Source organism: Pseudophryne corroboree, chromosome 1 (genome assembly GCF_028390025.1).
Source record: "Pseudophryne corroboree isolate aPseCor3 chromosome 1, aPseCor3.hap2, whole genome shotgun sequence".
Lineage (NCBI taxonomy): Eukaryota > Metazoa > Chordata > Amphibia > Anura > Myobatrachidae > Pseudophryne > Pseudophryne corroboree.
In genome coordinates, this window is record NC_086444.1 from 395,829,485 (window position 1) to 395,853,201 (window position 23,717).

A 23,717-nucleotide genomic window follows, 5' to 3' on the forward strand; every position below is an offset into this window, starting at 1 on the left:
TTATGTTAGTAGCTCTCAGTCTGTAGTTAGGCAGGAAATCATTGTGTATTAGTTGGGGTGTACTGGACTCTATGTTCACACTTTGTTATTTACCTTTGGGTGGAGCTTTCTGAGAGTGGGGGCCTCCAATTAAGCATCTACACAGGTCTGCATGTTATATTTAATCAGGATAGTCTAGGCTGTGAAGCCGTGTTAGTGTAAAGCGTGATGACATTTTTAATATGAATTATGGAGATATACCGTAGATAAACAGGAGAAAACCATAAGGACAATGCACCTACTTCTATACCGCCACCAAACAGACTGCTATCAACATAAAACAGTGAGTTAACTAATTCAGCATCTCCAACACCTGCTTTCTGCACAACCTGGACACCCCTTACAGAATTCCTTGTCTGGAAATCTCAATGATCACAACCATTGCTTTCTAATTTTCAAAATATCACTATCTACTCAATTTCAGTTTGCCGTTATTCTCCAGAAAGTCCTGTCTGCACTGCTTTTGCTTTTAGTACATCTGTTTTAACATTTGATAGTATTTTCACCTACTCCATTCTCCCAATCTTCCTCTGATCACCACGGTATCCAGATGATAGGTAGACAGTGTCTACTTAGACAGTCAATAGATAGACACCATCTGTTAGACAGACATTTAGTCGACAGGGTCAAAAGGTTGACATGAAAAAGGTAGACAGTACAAAATGTCGACAGGGTCAAAAGGTTGACATGAAAATGGTTGACATAAAAAAAGGTAGACAAAGAGTTTTTTTCAATTTTACATGTATCTGGACTTTTTCATACCTTCTCTATCCATGTTGGCACAGAGTTGGTTATAAACCTTGTGGCGAGCGCAGTGAGCCACTGAGCCCGAAGCATGGCAAGCAAAGCGAGCCCTGCGAGGGTATGCCTTTCCACAATTGGGGTCCCAGGTGACAAAACTAGCCACACAATCCCCAAAAATGCAAAGAAAATGTTGTCTACCTTTTTTATGTTGACCATTTTCATGTCAACCTTTTGACCCTGTCTACCTTTTGACCCTGTCGACCTATTGTATTGTCTACTGTTTTCATGTCTACCTTTTGATCCTGTTGACCTTCTGACCCTGTCGACCTTTTGACTGTCTAACATGTGGTGTCTTGCTATTGACTGTCTAAATAGACACTGTCTATCTGTTTTACCACACCCGATCACCACTAATGTACTGTACCAGAGCTATGGCTTCTAGACCCTGTCCCATACCAATCCACTCTGCCAGCTCTCACACCAACCCCAGTTCCTGACAACCCTACCCCCCGCAACAACAACCCAGACAACATGATCCACATCTCCCTGTAACTTCCCTCCCCTTCTCCTGTGAACTCTGGAATGCAAGATCAATCTGCAACAAGCTGTCCGCTATCCAAAGCCTCATCATCAACCACTCTCTTAACCTTCTCACTATCACCGAAACCTGGCTCTAATCTGACTCCACCTCCTCTGCTGCCCTCTCCTATGGGGGCTTCTCCTTCACCCACTCTGTCAGACCTGACAACCGTCAAGGTGGTGAACTGGGAATCCTCCCTAACCTGTACCTTTTGAGTCATCCCACCTGAACCTTTCCTCAGTTTCTTCACCCTTGAGGTCCACTCTATCCACCTCTTCAACCCCATCCACCTCCATGTAGTGGTCATCTACTGAACCCCCGGCTGCTCCTCCCCATTCCTTGAAAAATTTGCTGTCTGGAATCCCCACTTCCTCTCCTCTGACCTCCCCTCTATCATCCTCTTTGACTTTAACATCCCTATTGACATCACTAAACCAGCATCCACTAATCTTCTTGCCCTCTCTTCCTCCTTTGGCCTATCTTAATGGACCTCTACCCCAACTCACAGTCTCGGCCACTCCCTTGACCTTGTCTTCACCCACCAGTGTGATCTATTCTGACTTCTACAACTCTCCCTTCCCTCTCTCTGACCATCATCTGCTCTCTTTTACCCTCTCATCAACTTCTCTCCTCCACACGCCAAGACCTACCATCACCAGATGTAATCTCAGGTCTCTTTATCCCGCTGTAATAATCTCCCTTTCTCCTCTATCCACCATGGCCTGTCCCAACCAGACAGCCTCCTTCTATAACTCCATTCTGACCTCCACACTCAATTCTGTTTCCCCTTCTTTTCTGTTCCACTCAGCTGTTCTAAATCCCAACCCTGGCACTCCAAACTGACCCAGTTCTGCAAACAAGGCTCACACTCTGCCAAGCATCTCTGCAGGAAATCTCGCTCTCTGCAGACTTCCTCCATATTAAGTTTATTTTCTCTTCCTACAGCTCAGCCCTGTCCCTCGCCAAACAATAATTTTTCCAATCTCTCTTCTCAGTCCTCCAGTCCCCGCCACCTCTTTGATACTTGCAACACTCTCCTTTGCCCCCCTCCTCCCATCCTCCCTAAATGCTGCTGACTTTGCCTCCTCTTCTAAAATTTAAGAAATCCATCAGGAAATATCCTCCCATCTCCCCTCGTCAGTCCCGCTGGCACCACCATCATCTTCCTCCAGCCTTTGACACTGTGAATCATCCTCTCCTCCCCCACACCCTCCTGACCATTGTCCTCTCTAGCACTATTCTTGCCTTGTTAACCTCTTACCTCACTAACCACTCCTTCACGGCATCTGCCTCTGGATCCACTTCAACCCCTTCCATCCTCCCCATTGGTGTCCCACAGGGCTCTGTTCTTGGCCCCCTTCTCTTCTCCCTGTACACCTTTTCCCTGGGTGCACTCATAAGCTCCTTTGGCTTTTAATACCACCTCTATGCCAACGATACACAATTATACTTCTCTTCTGACATTTTCCCCTCTCCCCTCTCTTGGGTATCCACCTGTCTCTCTGCTATCTCCTCCTGGATGTCTGAGCACTCCCTGAAGCTCAACATGGACAAAACTGAACTCATCATCTTTCCCCCATCCAGAGTCTCCAGCCCCCTAATATCTCTATAACTGTTGACAACACCATCATCTTCCCTTTTCCCTAACTCCACTGCTTGGGTGTCACTCTTGACCCTCTCCTTCACCTCCCCATGTCCAATCTCTGGCTCAATACTTTTGGTTCCAGCTACGCAACATTGCTCAGATCAGGCCATTCCTCTCCCAGAGTGTGACTAAACTTATTACCACTCACTGGTCATCTCACAACTCGACTATTGCAACATTTTCCTCACTGGCCTCCCATGCTCCCATCTCGCTCCACTCCAATCTACAGTATTCTCAACTCCACAGCTAGATTTAGCTTCCTCTTTTGCTGCTCCATATCTGCCACTCCTCAAAATTGGCACTGGCTCCAATTCCCCTACAAAATCCTCTTCAAACTCATTATCCTCATGTACAAGGCCCTCTCTAACTACACTACTCTGTACATCTCCAACCTCATCTCCCTACATACTCCCTTCCATCCACTCCAGTCAGCCAATGACCGTTGCCTCTCCTCCACCCTAGTCACTATATCCCATGCGTGAATCCAAGATTTTACCTGCACTGCCCCCTTCACTTGAACAAGCTTCCTCACTCTATTAGAATCTCCCCAACCTTGCAAAGCTTCAAATGGGCACTGAAAACCCACCTGTTCATTAAAGCCTACCCTTCTACATAACCCAGTCTCCAAACCCCCAGTCCACTCTTCTAACTCCCTGCCTTATGCATTGGCCAGCTATGCCTCGCTTACTTCCTGCCATCAGGCTGCCTTCCGCTTGCTCTCACCTCATGCCCAGCTCCAGAAACAGACACTGTGCCCATGCAGTTATCTATACTGCTGTTTCTGCGAGATATAGTTAGTATAGAGCTGGGGCATTATTGTAAACAATGAAAAGTTGTTGCAATTATTAATGCTTATGTTTATTGTAAAAAATGAAAAGTTGTTGCAATTATTAATGCTTATGCTCCCAAAACTGTAGTTATCAGCAGTTTTATTTTTTTGTAAGATTAAAGAATGAAAAATGAAGTAGATCTCAAATAAACTATTGCTATTTAGGCTAGATAAAGATTTGATTCTAGATAAAGATGTAAATATTATACTAAGTAGAAATTCGTGCTAGAAGGTAAGATGCTCAAGCTACAATACCTTTGGCTATAATTATTCCATACACGTAGATGACAACGCTTGATTGCAATTTAATTCATTCTTAGGCATGTACAGATTAAAGGCCAGACATGAATGTGACTAAACAGGAAATAGATCCTGTCACATGAATCCACGGCATAGGGGTAGGATTGGCATCAGACAATGCCTGTATTCTATTTAACATGTGACAAATAATCTGAAGCCAGGAGTAAGTACAAGTAACTCACAACACACTAAACCTAGCAATAAAGGTAAGAAATATATACTGTACAACTTTGTAACGATTTGCTATGTGTAAAGAGAATAAGATGCAGACTCAGCTATTATTAAGCTCTTCAAAGTGTTTCTATGATTTGCCAGTATTCTAAATCCACACTTAAGAGACTGATCTGTTGTAAATATTCTTTGCCTCACAAAACTACAACACATAAACAAAAAATGAAATCATACAAAATATGCAGCACCTGTATATCATCAAGTAAGGGTATGGGGGTCAAAAACTTGTCATTCCTATGGCAACAAGCTGTGTGTGAGTCAGTCACCAGTAACAATTCTATGCACCTGTATGCTAATATAAAGAGAAATACATTTGCCAAAATACTGCAGCACCGTGGGTGCACATTGAGGATTGTTTGCACATCCACAACTGTAATTATGGTGTTGGTTCATCAAACAAGCTGACACATGCAATTGCTGCTTCTTATACGGTATATAAATAATTATATACCACTGTATTCTCAGAAGTCTGTCAGACTCAGGTATCACCGTCTGAGACATTGTTTTATATGACTAGCGGATGCATAAAGCACACAACTGTTTTAGTAATGAAAATGGCTTGAGGTACAGAAAAGAAAAAGAAATGTCTTGTTGTTTCTGGAAATAGACTGTCTTGGTCTTGCTGAATTGATAGATATTGTGTGTGGGTGCTTGAAAGTAGTTAGCATTTACCAAAATTCAAAAGAGGACAAACTGTCTAGTTAGGCATACCTAGGGCTGACCGATAAGGATCAAGAACTAATTAGCTTTCTTTGCAAATAATATAATGAATCCCTTATATTCTGCTAATTATTGCCAAACAGTTCTGCTGTCCAGAGCCATCCAGAGGGTAAAAAGGGAAATCACTCAGGGTCTACACATAGGTGGGAATTCAATTGTTTGAAAAGTCGGTTGGGTGTCTGTTTTTCCCTGTCTATTAGATAAGAAAAAACAGACGCCCAACTGACTTTTCAAACAATTGAATACCCCCATAGAGTTTGCAAACTACTTTGTAATTTGCATATACTGTTAAGTATCCTGCATCCATGCTGAAATCCCCAAAGTGTCATCAAAGGAGTGGCAAGCTTCCGAGCCTGCAAATGTAAGCCACCTGTATTCAGTTCTGACCCAATGAATGTGTATAAGACATTGTGAAAATTACTCGAATGCTGCGTCCCACCACATGTGATCTGGACCCTGCATCATCCAAGCTTCTAATAGGGTGTATGGACATAATTGTCCGGGTTGGGTATGAAATCCCTGCTGTCAAGATGCCGGCGGCCAGGGGATCAACAGCAGCATTCTGAAAATCAAAGTCCTGACAAGGGAAGGTAAGCAGTCTAACCTCCCCCCTGCCCTACCCTAACCCTCCCTTTTAGGAGCCTATCTCTAACCCTACCTCCCCTACAGCCTAACCCTAATCCCCCTGGTAGTGCCTAACCCTATATATGCACAATATGTGCATACGGGATAGCGACAGCGAATGCATAAAAGTATAACTCTGAATCAGGCCTACTGTGCCCTATCTTCCCCATAATGATACCTAAACACATATAAAACCCACATTTCAAAGAATCCCCTTTTTTTAATTAAATCAAGTATTTTTTTGTTGGTTTATGATTAAATTGAACACGTAATACAAAATAAGTTTTGCAGAGAAAAACGGGATAATCAGAATTATGGAATTACAATAAATGTGACAAAACAGTGTTAAGATCTAACCATATATAAAAGTATTAAAAGGAAGTGGCAGGGTAATAAGCGGGATGTAAAATAGCAAAGGAAATCAACATAGGTAAAGCGAGTTAGGGTAATAAGGTTAAAAGAGGGTCCATGCACATTATTTAGATAGATGAATAAATGAAAAATAAAACAGCGTTAATAAGCATAGCTGTCACAAAGAGTACAGTATACAGTATGTGAAAAATAAAAGGCACCCAGGACGCACAGCCAGGCAAGTAGGTACATTCAAGCCCAAGTCACAGCAAGCCAAGTAAATACCGTTAGAGAAAGCTGGATTATAGTAGAGGAGCCCGCAATAAACCAAAGCAGACAACACAGATAAACAGTAAACGTCTATATAATATATATAGTGAAATACTGTAGAGCAGGAAGCACATAAGAATAAAAATGGTTTACAACATACACATATTACCAACATAATTGGTAAAGAATTATTAAATATGCTTATAAATTCCCACAGACCATTCACAGTTTTATAAGTAAATGGGTAGCATGTCCGGATAATCACTTAGCTGTTTGAAATACACAAGTATGTCTCTGAATGTTGGAATGTTTACTAGTGATGAGCGGGTTCGGTTTCTCGGAAACCGAACCCCCCCGAACTTCACGCTTTTTACACGGGTCCGAGGCAGACTCGGATCTTCCCGCCTTGCTCGGTTAACCCGAGCGCGCCCGAACGTCATCATCCCGCTGTCGGATTCTCGCGAGGCTCGGATTCTATCGCGAGACTCGGATTCTATATAAGGAGCCGCGCGTCGCCGCCATTTTCACACGTGCATTGAGATTGATAGGGAGAGGACGTGGCTGGCGTCCTCTCCGTTTAGAGTAGACTAGAGAGTAGTAGAGAGTGACACTTGATTTACTAATTTTGGGGAGCATATTAGGAGTACTACTTGCTGATAGTGTGACCAGTGACCACCAGTTTAATTAATCCGTTCTCTGCCTGAAAAAAAACGATACACAGTGTGACACAGTCACATACCATATCTGTGCTCAGCCTCAGTGTGCCCTCAGTGTGCTGCATCATCTATGTAATACTGTATATCTGACTGTGCTGAGTGCTCACTGCTCACACAGCTTAATTGTGGGGGAGACTGGGGAGCAGTTATAGCAGGAGTACATATTTTTAACAGTGCACACTTTTGCTACCAGAGTGCCACTGCCAGTGCCAGTGTGACTGACCAGTGACCACTGACCACCAGTATATTGTGATTGTCTGCCTGAAAAAGTTAAACACTCGTCGTGTGGTGTTTTTTTTTATTCTATAAACGCATTCTGCTGACAGTGTCCAGCAGGTCCGTCATTATATAATATATACCTGTCCGGCTGCAGTTGTGATATATATATATTTTTTATATCATTATCATCCAGTCTATATTAGCACTGCAGCAGACGCAGTACGGTAGTCCACGACTGTAGCTACCTCTGTGTCGGCAGTCGCTCGTCCATCCATAATTGTATACCACCTACCCGTGGTGTTTTTTTTTTTTCTATCTTCTTGATACTAGTAGCTTACTTTAGGAGTCTGCAGTGCTGAGCTGACAGTGTCCAGCAGGTCCGTCATTATATAATATATACCTGTCCGGCTGCAGTAGTGATATATATATATATTTTTTATATCATTATCATCCAGTCTATATTAGCAGCAGACGCAGTACGGTAGTCCACGGCTGTAGCTACCTCTGTGTCGGCAGTCGCTCGTCCATCCATAATTGTATACCACCTACCCGTGGTGTTTTTTTTTTTTCTTCTATCTTCTTGATACTAGTAGCTTACTTTAGGAGTCTGCAGTGCTGAGCTGACAGTGTCCAGCAGGTCCGTCATTATATAATATATACCTGTCCGGCTGCAGTAGTGATATGTATATATTTTATATCTCATTATCATCCAGTCTATATTAGCAGCAGACGCAGTACGGTAGTCCACGGATGTAGCTACCTCTGTGTCGGCAGTCGCTCGTCCATCCATAATTGTATACCACCTACCTGTGGTGTTTTTTTTTTTTCTATCTTCTTGATACTACTAGTAGCTTACTTTAGGAGTCTGCAGTGCTGAGCTGACAGTGTCCAGCAGGTCCGTCATTATATAATATATACCTGTCCGGCTGCAGTAGTGATATATATATATATTTTTTATATCATTATCATCCAGTCTATATTAGCAGCCGACGCAGTACGGTAGTCCACGGCTGTAGCTACCTCTGTGTCGGCAGTCGCTCGTCCATCCATAATTGTTTACCACCTACCCGTGGTGTTTTTTTTTCTATCTTCTTGATACTAGTAGCTTACTTTAGGAGTCTGCAGTGCTGAGCTGACAGTGTCCAGCAGGTCCGTCATTATATAATATATACCTGTCCGGCTGCAGTAGTGATATATATATATTTTATATCTCATTATCATCCAGTCTATATTAGCAGCCGACGCAGTACGGTAGTCCACGGCTGTAGCTACCTCTGTGTCGGCAGTCGCTCGTCCATCCATAATTGTATACCACCTACCTGTGGTGTTTTTTTTTTCTTTCTATCTTCTTGATACTACTAGTAGCTTACTTTAGGAGTCTGCAGTGCTGAGCTGACAGTGTCCAGCAGGTCCGTCATTATATAATAAATACCTGTCCGGCTGCAGTAGTGATATATATATATATTTTTCATATCATTATCATCCAGTCTATATTAGCAGCAGACGCAGTACGGTAGTCCACGGCTGTAGCTACCTCTGTGTCGGCAGTCGCTCGTCCATCCATAATTGTATACCACCTACCCGTGGTGTTTTTTTCTTTTTTCTATCTTCTTGATACTAGTAGCTTACTTTAGGAGTCTGCAGTGCTGAGCTGACAGTGTCCAGCAGGTCCGTCATTATATAATATATACCTGTCCGGCTGCAGTAGTGATATATATATATATTTTTTATATCATTATCATCCAGTCTATATTAGCAGCAGACGCAGTACGGTAGTCCACGGCTGTACCTACCTCTGTGTCGGCAGTCGCTCGTCAATCCATAAGTATACTAGTATCCATCCATCTCCATTGTTTACCTGAGGTGCCTTTTAGTTGTGCCTATTAAAATATGGAGAACAAAAATGTTGAGGTTCCAAAAATAGGGAAAGGTCAAGATCCACTTCCACCTCGTGCTGAAGCTGCTGCCACTAGTCATGGCCGAGACGATGAAATGCCAGCAACGTCGTCTGCCAAGGCCGATGCCCAATGTCATAGTACAGAGCATGTAAAATCCAAAACACCAAATATCAGTAAAAAAAGGACTAAAAAATCTAAAATAAAATCGTCGGAGGAGAAGCGTAAACTTGCCAATATGCCATTTACCACACGGAGTGGCAAGGAACGGCTGAGGCCCTGGCCTATGTTCATGGCTAGTGGTTCAGCTTCACATGAGGATGGAAGCACTCAGCCTCTCGCTAGAAAAATGAAAAGACTCAAGCTGGCAAAAGCACAGCAAAGAACTGTGCGTTCTTCGAAATCACAAATCCACAAGGAGAGTCCAATTGTGTCGTTTGCGATGCCTGACCTTCCCAACACTGGACGTGAAGAGCATGCGCCTTCCACCATTTGCACGCCCCCTGCAAGTGCTGGAAGGAGCACCCGCAGTCCAGTTCCTGATAGTCAGATTGAAGATGTCAGTGTTGAAGTACACCAGGATGAGGAGGATATGGGTGTTGCTGGCGCTGGGGAGGAAATTGACCAGGAGGATTCTGATGGTGAGGTGGTTTGTTTAAGTCAGGCACCCGGGGAGACACCTGTTGTCCGTGGGAGGAATAGGGCCATTGACATGCCTGGTGAAAATACCAAAAAAATCAGCTCTTCGGTGTGGAAGTATTTCAACAGAAATGCGGACAACATTTGTCAAGCCGTGTGTTGCCTTTGTCAAGCTGTAGTAAGTAGGGGTAAGGACGTTAACCACCTCGGAACATCCTCCCTTATACGTCACCTGCAGCGCATTCATCATAAGTCAGTGACAAGTTCAAAAACTTTGGGCGACAGCGGAAGCAGTCCACTGACCAGTAAATCCCTTCCTCTTGTAACCAAGCTCACGCAAACTACCCCACCAACTCCCTCAGTGTCAATTTCCTCCTTCCCCAGGAATGCCAATAGTCCTGCAGGCCATGTCACTGGCAATTCTGACGAGTCCTCTCCTGCCTGGGATTCCTCCGATGCATCCTTGCGTGTAACGCCTACTGCTGCTGGCGCTGCTGTTGTTGCTGCTGGGAGTCGATGGTCATCCCAGAGGGGAAGTCGTACTCGTAAGACGACTTTTACTACTTCCACCAAGCAATTGACTGTCCAACAGTCCTTTGCGAGGAAGATGAAATATCACAGCAGTCATCCTGCTGCAAAGCGGATAACTGAGGCCTTGGCATCCTGGGCGGTGAGAAACGTGGTTCCGGTATCCATCATTACTGCAGAGGCAACTAGAGACTTGTTGGAGGTACTGTGTCCCCGGTACCAAATACCATCTAGGTTCCATGTCTCTAGGCAGGCGATACCGAAAATGTACACAGACCTCAGAAAAAGACTCACCAGTGTCCTAAAAAATGCAGTTGTACCCAATGTCCACTTAACCACGGACATGTGGACAAGTGGAGCAGGGCAGGCTCAGGACTATATGACTGTGACAGCCCACTGGGTAGATGTATGGACTACCGCCGCAAGAACAGCAGCGGCGGCACCAGTAGCAGCATCTCGCAAACGCCAACTCTTTCCTAGGCAGGCTACGCTTTGTATCACCGCTTTCCAGAATACGCACACAGCTAAAAACCTCTTACGGCAACTGAGGAAGATCATCGCAGAATGGCTTACCCCAATTGGACTCTCCTGTGGATTTGTGGCATCGGACAACGCCAGCAATATTGTGTGTGCATTAAATATGGGCAAATTTCAGCACGTCCCATGTTTTGCACATACCTTGAATTTGGTGGTGCAGAATTATTTAAAAAACGAGAGGGGCGTGCAAGAGATGCTGTCGGTGGCCAGAAGAATTGCGGGACACTTTCGGCGTACAGGCACCACGTACAGAAGACTGGAGCACCACCAAAAATGCCTGAACCTGCCCTGCCATCATCTGAAGCAAGAAGTGGTAACGAGGTGGAATTCAACCCTCTATATGCTTCAGAGGTTGGAGGAGCAGCAAAAGGCCATTCAAGCCTATACAATTCAGCACGATATAGGAGGTGGAATGCACCTGTCTCAAGCGCAGTGGAGAATGATTTCAACGTTGTGCAAGGTTCTGCAACCTTTTGAACTTGCCACACGTGAAGTCAGTTCAGACACTGCCAGCCTGAGTCAGGTCATTCCCCTCATCAGGCTTTTGCAGAAGAAGCTGGAGACATTGAAGGAGGAGCTAACACAGAGCGATTCCGCTAGGCATGTGGGACTTGTGGATGGAGCCCTTAATTCGCTTAACAAGGATTCACGGGTGGTCAATCTGTTGAAATCAGAGCACTACATTTTGGCCACCGTGCTCGATCCTAGATTTAAAACCTACCTTGGATCTCTCTTTCCGGCAGACACAAGTCTGCTGGGGTTCAAAGAACTGCTGGTGACAAAATTGTCAAGTCAAGCGGAACGCGACCTGTCAACATCTCCTCCTTCACATTCTCCCGCAACTGGGGGTGCGAGGAAAAGGCTCAGAATTCCGAGCCCACCCGCTGGCGGTGATGCAGGGCAGTCTGGAGCGACTGCTGATGCTGACATCTGGTCCGGACTGAAGGACCTGACAACGATTACGGACATGTCGTCTACTGTCACTGCATATGATTCTCTCCCCATTGAAAGAATGGTGGAGGATTATATGAGTGACCGCATCCAAGTAGGCACTTCAGACAGTCCGTACTTATACTGGCAGGAAAAAGAGGCAATTTGGAGGCCCTTGCACAAACTGGCTTTATTCTACCTAAGTTGCCCTCCCACAAGTGTGTACTCCGAAAGAGTGTTTAGTGCCGCCGCCCACCTTGTCAGCAATCGGCGTACGAGGTTACATCCAGAAAATGTGGAGAAGATGATGTTCATTAAAATGAATTATAATCAATTCCTCCGTGGAGACATTGACCAGCAGCAATTGCCTCCACAAAGTACACAGGGAGCTGAGATGGTGGATTCCAGTGGGGACGAATTGATAATCTGTGAGGAGGGGGATGTACACGGTGATATATCGGAGGATGATGATGAGGTGGACATCTTGCCTCTGTAGAGCCAGTTTGTGCAAGGAGAGATTAATTGCTTCTTTTTTGGTGGGGGTCCAAACCAACCCGTCATTTCAGTCACAGTCGTGTGGCAGACCCTGTCACTGAAATGATGGGTTGGTTAAAGTGTGCATGTCCTGTTTATACAACATAAGGGTGGGTGGGAGGGCCCAAGGACAATTCCATCTTGCACCTCTTTTTTCTTTCATTTTTCTTTGCGTCATGTGCTGTTTGGGGAGTGTTTTTTGGAAGGGCCATTCTGCGTGACACTGCAGTGCCACTCCTAGATGGGCCAGGTGTTTGTGTCGGCCACTAGGGTCGCTTAGCTTACTCATACAGCTACCTCATTGCGCCTCTTTTTTTCTTTGCGTCATGTGCTGTTTGGGGAGTGTTTTTTGGAAGGGCCATCCTGCGTGATACTGCAGTGCTACTCCTAGATGTGCCAGGTGTTTGTGTCGGCCACTAGGGTCGCTTAGCTTACTCACACAGCTACCTCATTGCGCCTCTTTTTTTCTTTGCGTCATGTGCTGTTTGGGGAGTGTTTTTTGGAAGGGCCATCCTGCGTGACACTGCAGTGCCACTCCTAGATGGGCCAGGTGTTTGTGTCGGCCACTAGGGTCGCTTAGCTTACTCACACAGCTACCTCATTGCGCCTATTTTTTTCTTTGCGTCATGTGCTGTTTGGGGAGTGTTTTTTGGAAGGGCCATCCTGCGTGACACTGCAGTGCCACTCCTAGATGGGCCAGGTGTTTGTGTCGGCCACTAGGGTCGCTTAGCTTACTCACACAGCTACCTCATTGCGCCTCTTTTTTTCTTTGCGTCACGTGCTATTTGGGGAGTGTTTTTTGGAAGGGCCATCCTGCGTGACACTGCAGTGCCACTCCTAGATGGGCCAGGTGTTTGTGTCGGCCACTAGGGTCGCTTAGCTTACTCACACAGCTACCTCATTGCGCCTCTTTTTTTCTTCTTTGCGTCATGTGCTGTTTTGGGAGTGTTTTTTGGAAGGGCCATCCTGCGTGACACTGCAGTGCCACTCCTAGATGGGCCAGGTGTTTGTGTCGGCCACTAGGGTCGCTTAGCTTACTCACACAGCTACCTCATTGCGCCTCTTTTTTTCTTTGCGTCATGTGCTGTTTGGGGAGTGTTTTTTGGAAGGGCCATCCTGCGTGACACTGCAGTGCCAATCCTAGATGGGCCAGGTGTTTGTGTCGGCCACTAGGGTCGCTTAGCTTACTCACACAGCTACCTCATTGCGCCTCTTTTTTTCTTTGCGTCATGTGCTGTTTGGGGAGTGTTTTTTGGAAGGGCCATCCTGCGTGACACTGCAGTGCCACTCCTAGATGGGCCAGGTGTTTGTGTCGGCCACTTGGGTCGCTTAGCTTAGCCATCCAGCGACCTCGGTGCAAATTTTAGGACTAAAAATAATATTGTGAGGTGTGAGGTGTTCAGAATAGACTGAAAATGAGTGTAAATTATGGTTATTGAGGTTAATAATACTTTGGGATCAAAATGACCCCCAAATTCTATGATTTAAGCTGTTTTTTAGGGTTTTTTGAAAAAAACACCCGAATCCAAAACACACCCGAATCCGACAAAAAAAATTCGGTGAGGTTTTGCCAAAACGCGTTCGAACCCAAAACACGGCCGCGGAACCGAACCCAAAACCAAAACACAAAACCCGAAAAATTTCCGGTGCTCATCACTAATGTTTACGCGGCACGCGCTGTGCTGCAACCTCTCTGAAAACTCACCGCTGTTGCAAGTGGTGGATTCAGTCATTCAGCCGGAAACATCGTTGTGTTTCAGTTAAAGTCTCTGCAGGAGTCAGGCAGCGGGAGGAAAGGGAGGGTGCGGCTTGCCGCAGCTCTGTATTGTGCTCCATACTCAACAGCGGGATAGTGTCCGATTTACCCAAAAAGAGTTTCCTGATGGATGTCAGCTATTGGGAGGAATCAAAGGTGGTCTTTACGCATTTCTCAGACGTTTAGTGTGGCAGTAATATGGCGGTTAAACAGTGATCACGCCCATGCCATGTCCCCGTTTCATCGATGACGCCCCCATTTGGCCGCCTCTGCCTCGAAATGCTCCATCTCCACCTAGGAAACTGAGCGTTGCCGCCCCCGTCCCGCGACCGCCTCTGCCTGATTGACAGGCAGAGGAAATTGCATTTTCTGCAACCCCCCCACGTAGAAAAAGCGGGCGCATGTGCAGGATGGGTGCTGCTCATGCACCTGCATCTTTTTAGCAATATTTGCGGTTGGATCGCGTTCTGCGATCCAACCTGAATTAGGACCAGTGTGCTACTAGAAACAAAGGAGATAATGTGACTTTAATGGAAGACTTAAAAAAATAAACAAATGGAACCAAAATCCCAATAATAAGTCCCCCACCCTGTATATCAAACAACAACTGTGGTACTAAATTAAAAAATGGTAACCAGCCTCTTGCGCTCCCAGGTAGGTTTTAGCAGTTTCATACACCGATTAGTGTAATATTAAGTCATCAATATGGACCCTGCACAGAAATATTTATAGGGACGAACTTACATATTAGTTCAGTCCTGCATGCACATAATGGTTTCTTTAAACTCTTCAACTGTAGCCCCACAATCAGAAATAGACTTAAACCAGATTTCAATCTCGCGTGCAATATCACGGTTTCTTTTCACTCCCCTCAGGTGCAAGGGTCCTCTCAGGCACAAAGTCAGTTGATTTAAAAAACTTATATTTTATTTTAAAAAACCCTGATTACTCCAGCAGTATTTCAGGAAACAATAAAAAATGCAAACACCAGCATACAGGTACAGTATTTCAATAGTCTCACATCGACTGGGTCCTGTTGGAGAGATCGGTGCTGGCAACCCTCTGCAGCGGTAATCGCCCCACTTCTCCCTTCCTTTCACGGATCTTGATCAGGTGTCTGGACAGCTGGCGGGTGGACGGCACACAACAACAACGCGTTTCGGAGCTCTCCTGCTCCTTTTCAGGTGATCGAGATCTGTGAAAGTAAAGGAGAAGTGGGGCGATTACCGCTGCAGAGGGTTGCCAGCACCGATCTCTCCAACAGGACCCAGTCGATGTGAGACTATTGAAATACTGTACCTGTATGCTGGTGTTTGCATTTTTTATTGTTCCCTGAAATACTGCTGGAGTAATCAGGTTTAAAAAAAATAAAATATACGTTTTTTTTAAATCAACTGACTTTGTGCCTGACAGGACCTTTGCACCTGAGGGGAATGAAAAGAAACTGTGATGTGCACACGAGATTGAAATCTGATGTAAGTCTATTTCTGATTGCGGGGCTGCAGTTGAAGAGTTTAGAGAAACCATTATGTGCATGCGGGACTGAAGTAATATGTAAGTTCGTCCCTATAAATATTTCTGTGCAGGATCCATATTGATGACTTAATATTACACTAATCGGTGTATGAAACTGCTAAAACCTACCTGGGAGCACAAGAGGCTGGTTACCATTTTTTTATTTAGTATTTGTTGGAAGTGGGTGCTCCTTCTGTTTTCCAGCTACCTGCTTGCATTCAGGTGGAGCGCAAAAGGAGATAAATCTGTATTTCTGTTGAAGAACTACGGTACACCTGGAGCCATAAAATCTAAGTAAAATTACCTACAGACCCAAACAATCCTCAATCCTGTATACCAAACCCATCTATTGGCACACCTTATACCAAACTGATAACTACATAAAGAAAACGAGAGGGTAAACTACACTAAAGCTATTAACAGCAAGGACCACCTAGAAAGTTGTTTCTGTCCCCAGAAACAAACACAAAATCATAAACTAGCAACATGACATGGAAAAATCAACACAGTATATTAACAGAATCTAAAACAAAATAACACATATGACAAATAAGTGATTGGGTAAAAAACACTAGAGACCTGTAAAGAGGAGAAGGAATTCACAATTCCCCCAAACCAGAGCCAAAGAAGAGCAGTAAGTCCAGTAATGAGTATATTAACGGTGTGGCTACTGGTGCCATTCCAGCCAAGCCTCAGCCTTACTGTGGGTATTGAAAAAGTGAGAACTCCTATGCCACCACTTGGAAAGAAGATGGGAAGTGCATAGAGTATTGAAGTTGTTTATCATAAAGCCTACTCTTACCTGTGAAGAACTAAGAATGGGTTTTTGAGCATTAAGGGCAAACTCAAGACTGCCACAGAATGACTGTCCAACATGAGACCACATAACTGGACCATATGCAGAACAGCATCACTGTCTTTATAGTGAAGCATAGCAGCCATGAAGGCCCTCAGTGGGGCTTCAGAAGGAGGGAACCTGGAAGGAATTTGATGAGTCCATTCCAAAGAAAAATGTGGGGAGAAGGCCTCCCTGCCAAAAATTGCACCTGTCAGTTTTCAAGGAATGACTCTGGAGTGGATCCCTCAACCCATTTTGGAAGGCCCAAAATCACAGAATTGTTTCTCATGAGCCAGCCCTCTAAATCTGCCAATTTATGAGGCAGTTTCAGATACACCAACCTGGGTTGCACAGAAAGCACCTCAGAGACATTTAGTAGTCTAGCAGGAGATTGCATAGTGAGAAACAGTAAGCATCATGAGGCACATAACTACAGGCCTCAGCCAGCAGGTCCAAGATGGCAGCCTCAACACTGGAGAATACCATGAGAGGCAGAAAAATTCAATAGGCCTCATACAGAGGCAGGAGCTAGCCAGGATGAAATGCAGCCTCAGCCAAATCCACAGCAGGTGCAGTAGAAACCACATTCAAGAGAATTAGCTCCACACAGCCAGCAGTAGCCAGAGGAGCAAGATCCCAAGATGTCCATCTCTAGTGGAAGGCACAAGGAGCACCCAGTAGGACCCAGGAGTGAGAAAAATAGCTGTCCAAACAGTCCAGCCAGGCCGCAGGAGGAGACCACTGACCTCAAGAAGCACAGCAGCAGCCAAAATCAATAACATCGTAGCCTCCAGGGAGAGATAATAGAGACCACAGCAGGCCACATTGCAGGTAAGTGATCCACCCATCGGGTTTGCAAACAAATCCACATCAGGCCCACAGTACACAAAAAATAAAATTTCACATAGATTTGGTGGACCTAATGCCCTTTTTTCCATCTTGTGTCAAATAAAACAAAAAGGTCCTCTTACTGTATTTAAAATAAATACAGTAGCGCACCCAGGGGGGGTTTCCGAGCACCCAGAAACCCCCCTCCAGTAAAAAAAAAACAAAAAAAAAAACATTTTTTTTTTTTTTTTTTAGCTGCATGAGTATTATTAATGGCTGTCTAGCGTCCTCTGCAGCCTGCTGTCTTCCTGGTGGCACTTGTAAGTGCAATAAAAGTTTACTTTATTTTAATTATAGTACATATATATATATACACATGTATATACATAATATGCTATGTATATGTGTATATGTATGTGTGTGTGTGTATATGTATATATATATATATATATATATTCATACATGTGTGTATATATGTGCAGATATATGTACAGTATATATATATATATATATATATACACACACACACACACAGACACACTAGTTTTACGGACCCAGCATATACTGGGTCACCTCAGTCCCCACCCCCGTGATTGGCTCCGCCCAGTTCTGGAAACCCCCCCATGCAAATCCTGCGTTTGCCACTGAAATAGGAGGCCTTGTTGGGTTTTTGTTATGAAACTCTACATAATATGGAATCCTACTGTTTCCTATTTTGGAAAGATAAACTGATGCCGAAAAAATAAACAACACTACAGTAGTTTCTAGTTCCTGGCCATTTTGGTTAGATTTTATGACATGTTACAAGGGTCAAAAAGACTAACGAAACAAGAACAAAAGAGGGCACCCACTCTGCAAATGTCAAATCTAGGGGTAAGGCAATAGCCTTTAAAGCAACAATGCTCTAATACACAATAAAAAAACGGGTAGCCAAAATGCTTTTATTATACAAAAGATTTTGTTTATTAAGTACATATTTTTTTTTATATTTGCTATAACTGCTTACTGGAGATCCTTAATATTTTTATTAACATTTAAATTTGGGTCCTTGACTGCTGTTCTTATTAGAAGTTTTTGGCACTACCATTTTTTCTTACAAAAAGACTAAAGTTATGCAGATATAGACCTACAACCTAGGTAGACTAGGCTATCTTTTTTTCTATATATGTTACATGTCAATATACTGTATGGCCGTGATTTCATTTACATTGTTATTGTGGTGTGTTAAGTGATGTGTGGGGATATTTGTTAAACATGAGTTATTTAATGCAGCCCAGGTATTACTGTTGTTGTAAGTTAAGTAAGAATTTTAGGAACAGAGTGTTCTAAACCTACTGGAAAGGGTCATATTGGGGGGTCTATTATCAGAATATGTGCAGGAAATTAGAAAATGAACATAGCATTGAATAAACTATTTTATTAGGTTGGTTACATGAAAGGAGGGGGGTAAGCTGTCATTGTGAATGTTCTGCATTAAAGATAGACATAGAATAAGAACTGACAGGAGTGTGTCTCTGACTCCCGTATCCAGGATGTGGTGACTGCGGAGATGTCCATGACATTGGACAATGTCAGACTGATGTTCTGCCTTATTTCTATCTAGTCCTGCTTTTCTATACAAATGTGGCTTCTTAAAATGACAATTGAGAAATAGACTCTAAACCAGTGACAAAGTAAATTATAGTGCATTAACCGCTTTTCTGCCATTGAAATAAGAGCCATACTGCAAGGACTGAAAAAGTATTATTCTTGTTAATGTTATATAGCAAAGGCTATTTGTGAACCTGTACCTAGTGACAAAAAGAGCAATTTATTCACTCACTCATCTCTATTACACAAATGCTCAGATTGCACTAGGCATTAAGGATCCATATTGCTTTGTACTCAATCCTCCTCCAGGACCAGCCAATAACCTCACGTTCTGTATATACTGTAGTAATGCTATGGATCAATTTTCTACCCAGCTGCATCAACTGGCGGAATTGTATTTTTATCTGGTCATCACAGAGATAACCCAGTACAATGCTCAACCAATTTGTTAAAAAATTACTAAATTAACCAATCAAACAGCTGCAAAATGTATCTACTGTACTTGGATGGACTGTTTGTGTGCATGTGTGTTGAACACATCAAATATAGTACACCAGGGGGCACTGTTTTCATTATTGTCTCATTCACCAGTTTTCTGTTATACTGCTATTGCCTTAATACAACAGAGAGAGGGGGTAATTTAGTCCTGATCGTAGCAGCAAATTTGTTAGCAGTTGGTCAACAACATGTGCACTGCAAGGGGGGCAAATATAACATGTGCAGAGAGAGTTAGAATTGGGTGGGGTGTGTTCAAACTGAAATCTAAATTGCAGTGAAAAAATAAAGCAGCCAGTATTTACCCTGCACAGAAACAAAATATCTCACCCAAATCTAACTCTCTCTGCAAATGTTATATCTGCCACGCCTGCAGTGTACATGGGTGGTCATTCCGAGTTGATCGCAGCCAGCAACTTTTTGCTGCTGCTGCCAGTGGCGTAACTAGAAATTTTTCTCCCCCAAGCCAAAAAATTATTTGGCGCCCCCCCATAATTGGCACTAGTAAACGGACAAACATGCGCGCACCTTGGGGGCGTGGCTTCATTTAAATGGGCATGGCTTCGCATAAAGGGGCGTGGAATTGCAGGAAAAGACTACCTTATACCCCAGTTTCGCCCAGACGTTAGCCACCACAGGAAAGAAAAATAATCCTGATTCATGCCCCTTACATTATTTGTAATTTTTCCTCCTTATAGTAATGCCCAGTATACATTATGCCACATACGGCAAAGGCCCTTAGACATTATGCCACACACAATAATGCACATGACACAATATGCACACACTGTAATGCCCCCGACACATTATGCCACACACCGTAATGCCTGTGACACATTATGACAGGAATCGCAATGCCCGTTATACATTATGCTACACACTGCAATGCCCCTGATACATTATAGCACATACAATGTCTGTGACACAGTATGACACACCGCAATGATCCTGAGACATTATACCACATACCACAATGCCCATGATATAGTATACAACACACCGTAATGCCTGACACATTATGACACACACTGCAATGTCCGTGATACATTATGCCACACACCGTAATGCCCATTACACATTAAGTTCTACAGTAAGGCTTCTAATTACTTTTAAATTACCTGCTCGTTGCCAGGGGTTTCATGCTCTAGGTTCCATGCACGGTGCCAGGGATTTTCATGCTCAGGGTGTCATGCTCGTTGCCAGGGGTTTCATGCACTGGGTGTCATGCTCGTTGCTAGGGGGTAGTGCTTGTTGCTAGGGCCGTGCTCCCAGTGCCACATATGCCCCCAGTGCCAGATATTCCCCCACAGTGCCAGGTACATGCCCCCAGTGCCAAATATACCCCCCCCCCAGTGCCACATATGCCCCCAGTGCCAAATATACCCCCCCGGTGCCACATATGCCCCCAGTGCCAGATATTCCCCCACAGTGCCAGGTATATGCCCCCAGTGCCAGATATTCCCCCACAGTGCCACATATGCCCCCTCAGTGCCTGCTCCCCCCAGTACCAGATATTCCCCCACAGTGCCAGGTATATGCCCCCCAGTGCCAGATATTCCCCCACAGTGCCACATATGCCCCCTCAGTTCCTGCTCCCCCCAGTGCCAGATATTCCCCCACAGTGCCACATATGCCCTCCTCAGTGCCTGCTCCCCCGCGCTCCTTTGTGTTGGAGGGACACGGAGGGCACAGCGCGCGCCTCTCCCGTGTCCCTCCTGGCTCTCCTGCGGGTCTAATAAAGGAAGTGCCGGTTCGTGAGCCAATCAGAGCTCACGAACGGCACTTCCTTTATTAGACCGGCCGGAGAGCCAGGAGGGACACGGGAGAGGCGCGCGCTGTGCCCTCCGTGTCCCTCCAACACAGCAGCGGAGGGAAGGAGACCGCAGATTGACATGCGGACGCTCGTCCGCATGTCAATCTGTGCTAAGTCAGTGGCGCCCCCGCAGCCCCTCGCCCCCAAGCCACCGCGAGGACTGCGGGGGCAGTATTTACGCCACTGGCTGCTGCGATCAACTAGTCCACGCCTATGGAGGAGTGTATTTTAGCTAAAAAAATTTCAAGCAGAACAAGACTAGTCCTGGACATACTTACCCTGTGCGACGATCTCAGAGATGCTGGGGCCGGCTTTGATGTCAGACATCTGCAACGGTCTGGTCACACCCAGGAATGCCTTCTTTCTGTCAATATTCTTGCGGTTGGCTCTGCGACTGCGACGTAACCCGGCGACCCCTGTTGCCGGGCAATTCCTTGCGTGTGCAGTGCGGCTGCCACGCATGTTCATTCCATACCCGTTCGTACCGCAGTGACAAGCCGCTGCGTGCGAACGGGTCGGAATGACCCCCATGGTTTTACCAAACTGCTAACAAATTTGCTGCTACGATCAACTCTGAATTACCCCCAGAGTGTGTTCACAGACATGTACCAAGCTATTGTTGACTAAAACCATGTTTTAAAATATAGTGGCCCATATGTGCGATTTGCTGGTCCTGACATGATTTCAGTAATATAGATGCTACTGTAGATTTAAATTGATAATTCATTTTAATGCAAAAACAGCCTTGGGATTGTTCTAAACTAATTGACACTTCTAGAGGCAATCTCACCAAAACTGAGACCAGCAAATCACAATCTATTAAGTATGAGCTAGTGTCTGGGCTTATAGTGCTTGTCCATTCACATTTTTCAATTTATAAATATACAAAGCTAAAATAGTATAAAATAAATGCTTACTAGGTGTAGTATTCTATTTACATGTATCAAACATATGAATGAAAGTACCCAGCCAATCTGTACTTCAGGCATTTGCATTTAATATTACAGGTTGAGTATCCCATATCCAAATATTTCGAAATACGGAATATTCCGAAATACGGACTTTTTTGAGTGAGACTGAGATAGTGAAACCTTTGTTTTTTGATGGCTCAATGTACACAAACTTTGTTTAATACTCAAAGTTATTAAAAATATTGTATTAAATGACCTTCAGGCTGTGTGTATAAGGTGTATATGAAACATAAATGAATTGTGTGAATGTACACATACTTTGTTTAATGCACAAAGTTATAAAAAATATTGGCTAAAATTACCTTAAGGCTATGTGTATAAGGTGTATATGAAAGATAAATGTATTCTGTGCTTAGACTTGGGTCCCATCACCACGATATCTCATTATGGTATCTAATTATTCCAAAATATGGAAAAATCCGATATCCAAAATACCTCTGGTCCCAAGCGTTTTGGATAAGGGATACTCAACCTGTATTACCATTTACATTTTTTGGGTCAAACCTGCCACAAATTTTTTGCTTGCTAAAGCTGCTGCTTAGGAAACCCAAAATGTCTGCACTAATGATCAACAAGTCCTCATTATGCTTTGATTACAGGCAGTTGTAGTAGTCATCCCTACTTTTGGTTATTAATATTGCAGTAAAAAAAAATGCATGAAATGTTTTAGTCAGTATTTTATTATTCTGTTCTTTTATTTGAACCTGATATTTACACCAATGTTTTTGATATGTTACCCAGTGTGACTATATCCTCATATCATACCTCCCAACTTTGAAGAGCAGCAGTGAATAACCGCTGTGCGCATGTGCACAGCATCTATCCCACGGGAGAGAGGGAAAGGGGGCATGGCCAGCAGCTCACAGAGCGCTGACCATGCCCCCACAGTCCCAGTGCAGACATCTGACAGAACAGCAGTTCTAATGAGTATTCTCCCCTATCCCTAATACTAATCTCTACCTCTAGCCCTCCTTACCTCTCCCACTCTGCAGCCTATTCCTTAACCTCCCTAGTACTTAATGTCCCGTAGCATAACCTCAATGTTGACATTCTGAGAACATTGGGATTTGACATGTTGACATTTCAGATGTTAACAATGTGACCATGTTGTCATTCTGAGGATGCCAACATGTTTCCTGTCAAAATTTGAACAATGTCAACAGCATAACTTTCAACATTGTGGTGTTCATTGTGAATATCCACTTTATGACGGCATAAGAACATCAGTACAGGAAGCACTAGACGTTCATTGTCTGCAGATCCACTCTGTCAGTCCTTCCATTGGTTACCTGTATTCTACAGTATTCAATATAACACACTTTTACTCACACACAAGACCATTAACCAAACTACACCTATGTATCTCTTCTCTTATCCCAAAATATATCCCAACCCAACCTCTTCACCTTCACAAGATCTGCGTCTCTTATGCACACTCATTACTCGCTCCCACTCACGATTGCAGGACTTTCTTCAGGCTGCACCCACTCTGTGGAATGCCCTACCATGCACAATAAAACTCTCTTCTGGTCTCCAAACCTTCAAGCATTCCCTGAAAACTCACCTCTTCAGGCAAGCTT

At 44.2% G+C, this 23,717-nt stretch overlaps 1 long non-coding RNA gene across 1 annotated transcript in view; it reads left to right on the plus strand.

Annotated features, from left to right (window-relative positions):
- The window catches only part of LOC134887300 (uncharacterized), an 87,879-nt gene that overhangs the window by 57,194 nt on the left and 6,968 nt on the right, over nt 1-23,717 (plus strand). The gene's annotated exons all lie outside the window — the stretch shown is intronic.